The sequence below is a fragment of the Osmerus eperlanus genome, chromosome 2 (genome assembly GCF_963692335.1).
Source record: "Osmerus eperlanus chromosome 2, fOsmEpe2.1, whole genome shotgun sequence".
In the NCBI taxonomy this organism is placed as follows: Eukaryota; Metazoa; Chordata; class Actinopteri; order Osmeriformes; family Osmeridae; genus Osmerus; species Osmerus eperlanus.
This window is the reverse complement of record NC_085019.1, coordinates 15,438,154-15,447,706: the sequence shown is the minus strand read 5'-3', so window position 1 is coordinate 15,447,706 and position 9,553 is coordinate 15,438,154. Positions and strand designations below refer to the sequence as shown.

The window sequence follows — 9,553 nt, the reverse complement described above, 5'->3', positions numbered from 1 at the left end:
GTCCATCCTCACCTCTTCCATCACCATCTGGTACGCTGCTGCCACTGCCAAGGACAAGAGCAGACTGCAGCGTATCATCCGCACTGCTGAGAAGGTGATCGGCTGCAATCTGCCTACCCTCGAGGACCTGCACACCTCGAGGACTCTGAGGCGTGCGAGGAAGATTGTGGCTGACCCCTCCCACCCTGGTCACTCCCTGTTCCAGCTACTCCCCTCCGGCAGAAGGCTGCGGCCCATCAGGACCAAAACCTCCCGCCATAAGAACAGTTTCTTTCCATCTGCTACTGGCCTCTTCAACAAGGCCAAGGACTCCCATTGACATTCATTCACTTATTTAACTATTATAAGTCCATCTAATGGAAATTCAGTATGCATAAGCCACTTTATCTCAGTATCCGATTGCACTATGTTGACCATTCACGCTGCTCATTCTATTCTTATGTTTATATATATTTTATTTTATATTTAAATTGTTGTATTCTTAGATTGTTTATTTCTTAGAAATAGTTAAACTTTTGTACTTTTACTTAATTTAAGATCTGTATATGTTTAGTGTTTTGCACCTCCCTGCCACAGTAAATTCCGTGTTTGTATAACATACATGGCGAATAAACCGAATTCTGATTCTGATATCGCCATCAATATAATGTTCCTGCACCAAATTGCCTCTGGCACATAGATGGCAATCACAAATTAATCCGGTAAACTTTAACCTACATCTTTTAGTTAAAATCTATACCCAATGTTAAACTATTTTACTAAATCTTGAACCTGAATCATTCGTCAGTTAACTGATGCTTTAACATTATCATTTGTCTCAAAAGAAGCTGGCGATTTGTCATCCACGGTGGGATTGATGGTTTCAGCCGCCTTGTGGTGTACCTGACGGCTGCCACCAACAACTGTGCAGCAACGGTATACTTCATACCTTCCTTGGTGCTGTCAGGCAGTATGGTTTCCCATCTCGTGTGAGATCCGACGAGGGGAAAACATTGAGGTGGCAAACTTAATGGTGGAAACCCAGGGAGAAAACCGCAATTCCCATATAACTGGGAGAAGTGTGCACAACCAAAGGTAAATAGTTAATTTAATTATACAAGGGCAGTGCCCGTGATGCAGCCAGTGATTAAGATGTCGGGTTGGTTAATTCGGTGTTTTCACAAAGAGGTATAACCTTTTTCCAGTTTAATTAGATATATTACTGCATCTATGTATTATCAGTATTCATTAACATTACAAAGTAATTACATCAATACAGATCTATGGTAAAGATAAAGTAGGCCTATACCCTTTTCATCCTAGGCCTATAACATTTTCACCAGAGAAGCAGTACGCAGATTACATATGGATAAAAAGAGAAATACAGAAACCGTAATATTGACAAATAGTTAGTGTTTAGGATTTAGATTTTGATATAGGTACTTTAAGAATGAATTCTCTAAGGATACACTATTCATTTTTATAATTCTAGTGTTTAGTGAAATTAATAGCTCTCAATATTTTTTGGTAGGATTGAGTGTCTATGGCGAGATGTATACACACAAGTCCTTGATGTGTTCCACACCCTCTTCCATGAAATGGAAGCAACAAGTATGTTGATTCCAGACATTGGTCCTCATTCACCAATATCTTCCTATTATTCCTATTATACTTCCGTTATTTCTTACATTTGTTCTTAAGAAAGTTCCTAAGAAAAGTCTGTGTGATTCATGACGTGTTCCTAAACAGCAGAATTGTTCCCAGGTGTGGTCTTAGAATGATGAATCCCAAACTTTAGTAATTCTGAAGTGGAGGCAGGGATGTAGTGGGGGCTAAACTTACGTAAACGCCGTTTACGCACCTCCCGAAATTCGGAAATAGCGTTTATCCACCTCTAAATTGCAGAAATTGCGTTTATTCACCTCTAAATAGCGTTTATGCACGTTTACGCACATCTAAGTTCCCTGCGCCTTGTATTCTGCCGTTGGAGTAATACGAAATAAATTTGGTGTAATTTTAAAACACCAAAGCCTAAATTTCATATTGTTTAACATATAAACGCTGTAGTCTGAATAATTTCATCTGCGCTGTAGGGTCTGTGACCCTCCAATCAATGCGTTGCGGCTGCGGCGGCGACACCAATCAGGATCCACGAAGTAGGCTATGTACACAAACGTTGTGGATTAGTTTACCTGTTCGGAATGGATTAATTAGCCATGGATATCAGGCGATTTTTGAAGAGACCATCGAGTGCTCCCACTCCCACAGATGCCCGCAAAAGGCCTCAAGTACAGAGTGATCAATTCACGTTTGTAAACGTTGTTTTGGTTTGCACAACATCGCATTAAGACAGGGACAAACGGCTAGCCTACTATTATTAACGTTTGGGGCTTGACGACCCTGTAAATAAATAAATAATAAAATTCATAGTTTACCCACCCCTATTTTTACCACTACACCACTGAGTGGAGGTACTGCTGCAAGAAGTTAGCGAAAACCGACACATCATATTTAGTAGCGTCAGCAGTGGATACAAAGCAGTAAATAAAACCGACCTGCAATTATCTGTGAGTGGTATTAACCTGTTGGTTTAATGTCCATGTAAGCTATCTAGCTACCCAGCTAACAAGGGACGTCCTGGGGACGTCATTTTGTTAGCTGGGTACAGTGTTAGCCTACATTTCATCAACATTTAATCAGTGCAGGGAAACATTTAGCAAGATATAAAGATTAAATCATTGTCCCGACTCCTTGCCCCTTTTAACAGACTTAACAACAGATGAGTCAGCAGCACCCCAGTCTGCCCATTACTATCGAACTCCAAGAAGCAATCCATTAATCAACCCTCCCGCACTACCAGCAGAGGGCGCCAACCGCGACACGTCATATGTCTGATTTGCGCCGCGGGGGGGCATGAGGCATTGAATTTTTGCCATGAGCCCGAAATTCCTGGCATTCCTCAGGGACAATTTGCAAAATTTTGCAGCAGCAATAAATACGCCATTGTGTGGTGTAGTCCTAGTGTGCGGAATAAGCCTACTTTGGGCCTATATATACCGTGATAAGTCACTTATTATTGGATGGCAAGATTCCCCGTTAACATAGTTGATGTGAATTGAAGGCAAAGCAAGGCTAGTTTATTTATATAGGCGTAGCACAATTCATACACAATGGCAATTCAAAGTGCTTTACAAATGAGCAGAAGTGTAAGTGTATTGTGTATTTATTAAAACAAACAAACAATATGTGTAAAATAATACAATTATTAGTTGCAAAATTATAAAGAAAATAAATATTACATTTTCATTTAGAACGGACGAAAACGGTATAACTACTTATTTTGTGCAAACATGTCAGCTCTCAATTGTGTTTAAGAGTGCTCTTGGGTGTGCGTAAATTCTGTTCTTACCTAGCAACAAATCCCAAATAAGAAAACATTGGTGAATGCCAGAATCTTCGTGACAACTGCGTAAGTGGGGTTTAATTTGTTCTTAAGAACATCTGGTGAATGAGGCCCAATGAAATCCATCTCTACGCTCTCCACTGGGGTTTTCTGCCTTTGCTTCAGAGTCACCTTGGAAGGTTTCAAGAAGCCTGGAACTTTCACAGAGATGCTGCTGCGGATCCCCAGGAAGTAAGTAGGCTTACACTAATAACATGGCCTAAACTAGGGCCATGGTACTGGGAGAAACGGCTTATGTTACAGCGCAAGATGTAGTGGTTGTGTTAAGATATTTGGGAAGACGATGAGGCTGATGATGCTGTAAAGTGATCGTTGTGCATTATATTAGCTACATGGCCCCAATGTGTTCAACAGGAAGAAGTTGTTCGCATTAAATTGTAGAGTAATATCGACTCCATCCATCATCTTCCGCGTATCCGGGGGTCGGGTCGCGGGGGCAGCAACCTAAGCAGGGAGGCCCAGACTTCCCTCTCCCCGGCCACTTCCACCAGCTCTTCCTGGGGGATCCCGAGGCGTTCCCAGGCCAGCCGAGAGACAGTCCCTCCAGCGTGTCCTGGGTCTTCCCCGGGGCCTCTTCCCAGTGGGACGTGCCCAGAACACCTCACCAGGGAGGCGTCCAGGAGGCATCCTTATCAGATTCCTGAGCCACCTCAACTGGCCCCTCTCGACGCGGAGGAGCAGCGGTTCTACTCTGAGCCCCTCCCGGATGACCGAGCTTCTCACCTTATCTCTAAGGGAGAGCCCGGACACCCTGCGGAGAAAACTCATTTTGGCCGCTTGTATTCGCGATCTCGTTCTTTCGGTCACTACCCACAGTTTGTGACCATAGGTGAGGGTAGGAACGTAGATCGACTGGTAAATAGAGAGCTTCGCCTTTCGACTCAGCTCCTTCTTCACCACGACGGACCGATGCAGAGCCCGCATCACTGCGGACGCCGCACCGATCCGCCTGTCGATCTCACGCTCCATCCTTCCCTCATTCGTGAACAAGACCCCGAGATACTTGAACTCCTCCGCTTGGGACAAGATCTCCTCCCCGACCCGGAGATTGCACTCCACCCTTTTCCGGTCGATAACCATGGCCTCAGATTTGAAGGTGCTGGTTCCCATCCCAGCCGCTTCGCATTCGGTTGCGAACCGCTCCAGTGAGAGCTGAAGGTCACGGCCCGATAAAGCCAACAGGACCACATCATCTGCAAAAAGCAGCGACCCGATCCTGAGGTCACTAAACCGGACCCCCTCAACGCCCTGGCTGCGCCTAGAAATTCTGTCCATATAAGTTATGAACAGAATTGGTGACAAAGGGCAGCCCTGGCGGAGTCCAACCCTCACAGGGAATAAGTTCGACTTACTACCGGCAATGCGGACCAAACTCTGGCACCGGTCGTACAGGGACCGAACAGCCCCAATCAGGGAGTCCGGTACCCCGTACTCCCGGAGCACCCCCCACATGAGCCCCCGAGGGACATGGTCGAACGCCTTTTCCAAATCCACAAAACGTGTAGACTGGTTGGGCGAACTCCCATGCACCCTCCAGAACCCTGCCGAGGGTATAGAGCTGGTCCACAGTTCCACGGCCAGGACGAAAACCACATTGCTCCTCCTGGAGCAATGTAGTTGGAGCAATGTTCACCTCCCCGGGGTGAACTACATACTTTAAGGTCGGTGCTCTGATCAGGCAGACGATTTTTACCGACGTCCGAGTTTCATGTCATTAACTGTTTAGCGCTCGAGGTTACAGGTAACGGACTTGCACATTTCTACATTGGAGTCAGATATTAAGGAGTCAATTATCTCCCTGAACATCTAACCGAATTGTTTCACAGCCGGGGACAAACGCAAGGGTCTGGCCTTACGATTCCCCTTACACTAACAACGCTAGTGCTAAATAGGTATTTAGCTGCTCGGCTCCATGACGCCAGGTAAGTTGGGCTCGTGAGACTGCTCACCAAAAGAACGAAGGGGAACCCACATGTCTAGCAGATTAAGACATGTTTGTAGTAGTGCTGTCAGTTTAACGCGTTATTAACGCCGTTAACGCAAACCCATTTTAACAGCGTCAATTTTTTTATCACGAGATTAACGTTCTTTTTGGCCTAGCAAACTTTGTAGTTTTTTTCACATGCTGTTGCAACAGTTGCAACAACTACTGACGTTAGAAAAACTACAACACCACACCGGATCTAGCTAGACCGGAAACAAAACAACAGGCACACTTGTTTGGGCTTGCAGGCTAAAGAGTAGTAGGCTAACGTTAAGTTTTGAGTAGATGGATGCCAATAAGATTCTGAATGAAAAGTTTACTTTTAAAAAGTTGCCAAATGGTTCCATTGACAAGACCAAAGTGATCTGTGTGTTTTGTCGTTGTGAACTGAGCTATCATCGCAGCACTACCAGTCTGAAATACCACTTGATGGCCAAGCACACAGCTGATGCGAATTCTCTGCCCCCTCGTCAAAGCCAGGCGATTGCAATGTTGTTTTCAATTAAAAAAAACGTTTGAACCGAGCAATCCGATCCACTTTTCCATGTTGATAAGAGAATTAAAATGAGAAAAAATGATGGGACAAAAAGAAATCAAGGGACATTTAGAATAGATAAAAATGTGTGATTAATTGTGATTAATCGTGAGTTAACTATGACATTAATCGCGATTAAATATTTAATCGTTTGACAGCACTAGTTTGTAGGTACCTAGCTAAAAGTAGCCTCAACTTTCCTAAACTTTTAGCTAAGGTACTAGGGCTCGCTGATATCGCTGTCTGTCTCACGAGCACGTCGTATCTATGCGTCGTTGCTAACGTGTGCTGACGTTGTGACGTTAGGCTAACACTGAAGTGGCTAGCAAACTAGATAGCATTCAAGGCACTTTTTCAATCCCAATACAAGTAACGCAATCGTGACCAAGACGAACATTTTGACACCAACGTTGTCTATAGGCCGAAATATGCTTCTGCGTCTCCGTTTACGGATGGGCGGGCGCACGGATACAGACAGGTAGACTTTGTTTATGGTTCTCCGTAGGCTGTGGGTGCTGAAAACAATTCACCGCCAGAAGAGTAGGTGGCTCAACGGTTTTTTGTAAGTCGTCGTCGAGTGTTTATTTACCTATGTTATCGAGAAGTCGGAGCAAATTTACAAATTAGCCGTTTCATCAATAAAATACGCACATTTTCAGCAACTACACTGCCCTTTTCTCGTCACATTTTAATTCAGATGCTGATTTACATGTACTGTTTAGCTGAAATATGAATTGTAAAAACTTACAGCAATGGCGGTCAAAGGATTCTGTTCGTCCTGTTTATCACGGCAACCCCGCCCCTGACGCAAGCGGTTCTTAATACTGACCAATCACAGCCAAGGGGGTCTCCGTAGCTCTCCGTCGCTCTCCGAAATTACGACGGATAGTTAGAAAATTCAGGAGGTGCACGTCGAGCTCTCCGGGGCTCTCCGAGGGCTGACGGAGAGCTCGTAGAGGGCGTTCCACGGAGACGAGGGCGTTCCCATGTGTCCGTTTTTCGAAAAACGCAGAAGCATATATCGGCCTTATGTAGTCCAAATATTGAGGGACCCTTAGGGGTGGGAAAATAAATAATAATAAATATATATGAGAGAGAACAAAGGTTGTGCCCTTGCCGAAGGCAAATCACACCCAATAAAGGTTTTAATCAATCACTTAGATTCAGAGCATACTTCCTCATCCACAGGACTAGACAACATTATTACCTCCATAGTGCTCCATAAGCCACCTACTGGCCTCTAAACTGAAATCTAATGAACAACTTGCAAATATAACTTCAGTCAAATCCCCCACGGGTGATCTGTGTACCAACCCAGCGGCTATCAATGACAGTTTCCATATATTCTACTCTGCTCTGTATACGTCAGAGATAAGCTACAAAGGATCTTTCTCTAATAACAATAACATAGCTCTTATCTCTTTGCTTCTAAAAAACAGCAAAGACCCATTTCTCTGTTCAAGCTACCGCCCTTTATCAATCTTGAACACAGATATGAAGCTTTACGCTAAAATACTAGCTTCTCGACTGGGAACATTTATGACCTCTCTGGTACATGAGGACCAAACGAGTTTCATAAAAAATTGTCTTGCCTCAGACAATATACGTCGCCTTCTTCATTTTATGGAAACTTCACATACTGATGAAATATCAAATGCTATTCTGTCTCTAGAAGGTTTTTGACCACCTTGAGTGGCACTTCTTATGGGCTGTATTATGCCGCATGGGGTTTGGAAATCATTTTTAGCGATGGTGCAATTATTGTATACCAACCCAAAAGCTATGGTGATGACAGGTAACACTTGCTCCAAACTATTTCCAGTCTCACATAGCTCTCACCAAGGCTGCCCTCTCTCACCTCTGCTATTTGCTCTATCCCTCGAACCTGTGGCCCAGGCTCTCCGGCAATCAACTAATCATGACAGTTGCACCTCCAGTCACCCGTCCGTCAAACTCCTGAAGTTTGCGGACGACACCACCCTTATTGGGCTCATCTCTGGTGGAGACGAGTCTGATTATAGGTGGGAAGCGGCCAACCTGGTGACCTGGTGCAGCCAGAACAACTTAGAGCTCAATGCTCTTAAGACAGTGGAGATGGTTGTGGACTTCAGGAGGAACACAGCCCCACTCACCCCATCACCCTGTGTGACTCCCCAGTCAACACTGTGGAGTCCTTCCGCTTCCTGGGCACTATCCTCTCCCAGGACCTCAAGTGGGAACTGAACATCAGCTCCCTCATCAAGAAAGCACAACAGAGGATGTACTTCCTTCGGCAGCTGAAGAAGTTCAACCTGCCAAAGACAATGATGGTGCACTTCTACTCAGCCATCATTGAGTCCATCCTCACCTCCTCCATCACCGTCTGGTACGCTGCTGCCACTGCCAAGGACAAGAGCAGACTGCAGCGTATCATCCGCACTGCTGAGAAGGTGATTGGCTGCAATCTGCCTACCCTCGAGGACCTGCACACCTCGAGGACCCTGAGGCGAGCGAGGAAGATTGTGGCCGACTCCTCCCACCCTGGACACTCCCTGTTTCAGTCACTCCCCTCCGGCAGAAGGCTGCGGTCCATCAGGACCAATACCTCACGCCACAAAAACAGTTTCTTCCCTTCCGCTGTTGGCCTCTTCAACAAGGCCAAGGGACCACACTGACTCTAATGACTTCTTGCTTAAAACACACTGCTTTTTGCACTGCATTACAAAATGGTATCTTGTACATTTGTATTTTTTGTAATATTTGTATATTAGTCCACATTAGATAGTCCACATATTAAAATTTTAGGTATGTTTATTGTATGCACCTTCCTGCCAAAGCAAATTCCTTGTCTGTGCAAACTTTCATGGCGAATAAATCCCATTCTGATTCTGATTCTGATGACCCTATTACTGTTCACAACACCAAACACTACATATCTCTCTATGCAGATGATATACTGCTTTTTATTCAGAATGTCCCTCAGTCTCTTCCCCACCTCCTACACGTCTTCAACAATTTCAGCCAGATCTCTGGTTACAAAACTAACTGGGGAAAATCTGCACTATTGGCCTTATACGACTCTTCCAGACAGATGGCTTTCCCATTAAATATACCAGTGGTTCAAACCTTAAATATTTGGGGGTATTTATCCACCCCTCAGTTACAAGCACTGTGTCAATTAATTATAAGAAAACTGATCTATTAAGGTGGAGCACCTCTCCCCTCTCATTACATTCTCGTAATTCGGTTATTAAAATGAATGTTCTAACACAAATCAACTTTTTCAGCTCTATGCTCCCTCTGGCACCACCCAGTGGTTATTGGGTTGGATTACATGTTGCAATCTTCAATTTTATGTTGGGGAAACAGAAACACAGACTTAAACTTTCAACCATCCAGAGATCCAAATCTGATGGTGGCAATTTACAAATACATTTAGCAAAATTACACCCAACTGGTACCTTCATTCCCCCATATTCCATAACTATGGTCTCCAGCTGGGAGGACGTTCAATATCATTCCCCCATTGGAGTAATTGGAGGGGGGTATACACTTTTTCTGATATTTTGGGGCGGTGGGTCTCTGCTCATTCCAGGACATTCAAAAGCACTTT

At 44.5% G+C, this 9,553-nt stretch overlaps 1 long non-coding RNA gene across 1 annotated transcript; it reads left to right on the top strand.

Annotated features, from left to right (window-relative positions):
• The first annotated feature begins 629 nt into the window (after window positions 1-629).
• On the top strand, window positions 630-1,611 carry LOC134037972 (uncharacterized). The gene is made up of 3 exons (XR_009932622.1): window positions 630-701; window positions 828-1,074; window positions 1,511-1,611. It is a non-coding gene; the product is annotated as an uncharacterized LOC134037972 (long non-coding RNA).
• Window positions 1,612-9,553: the final 7,942 nt, after the last annotated feature.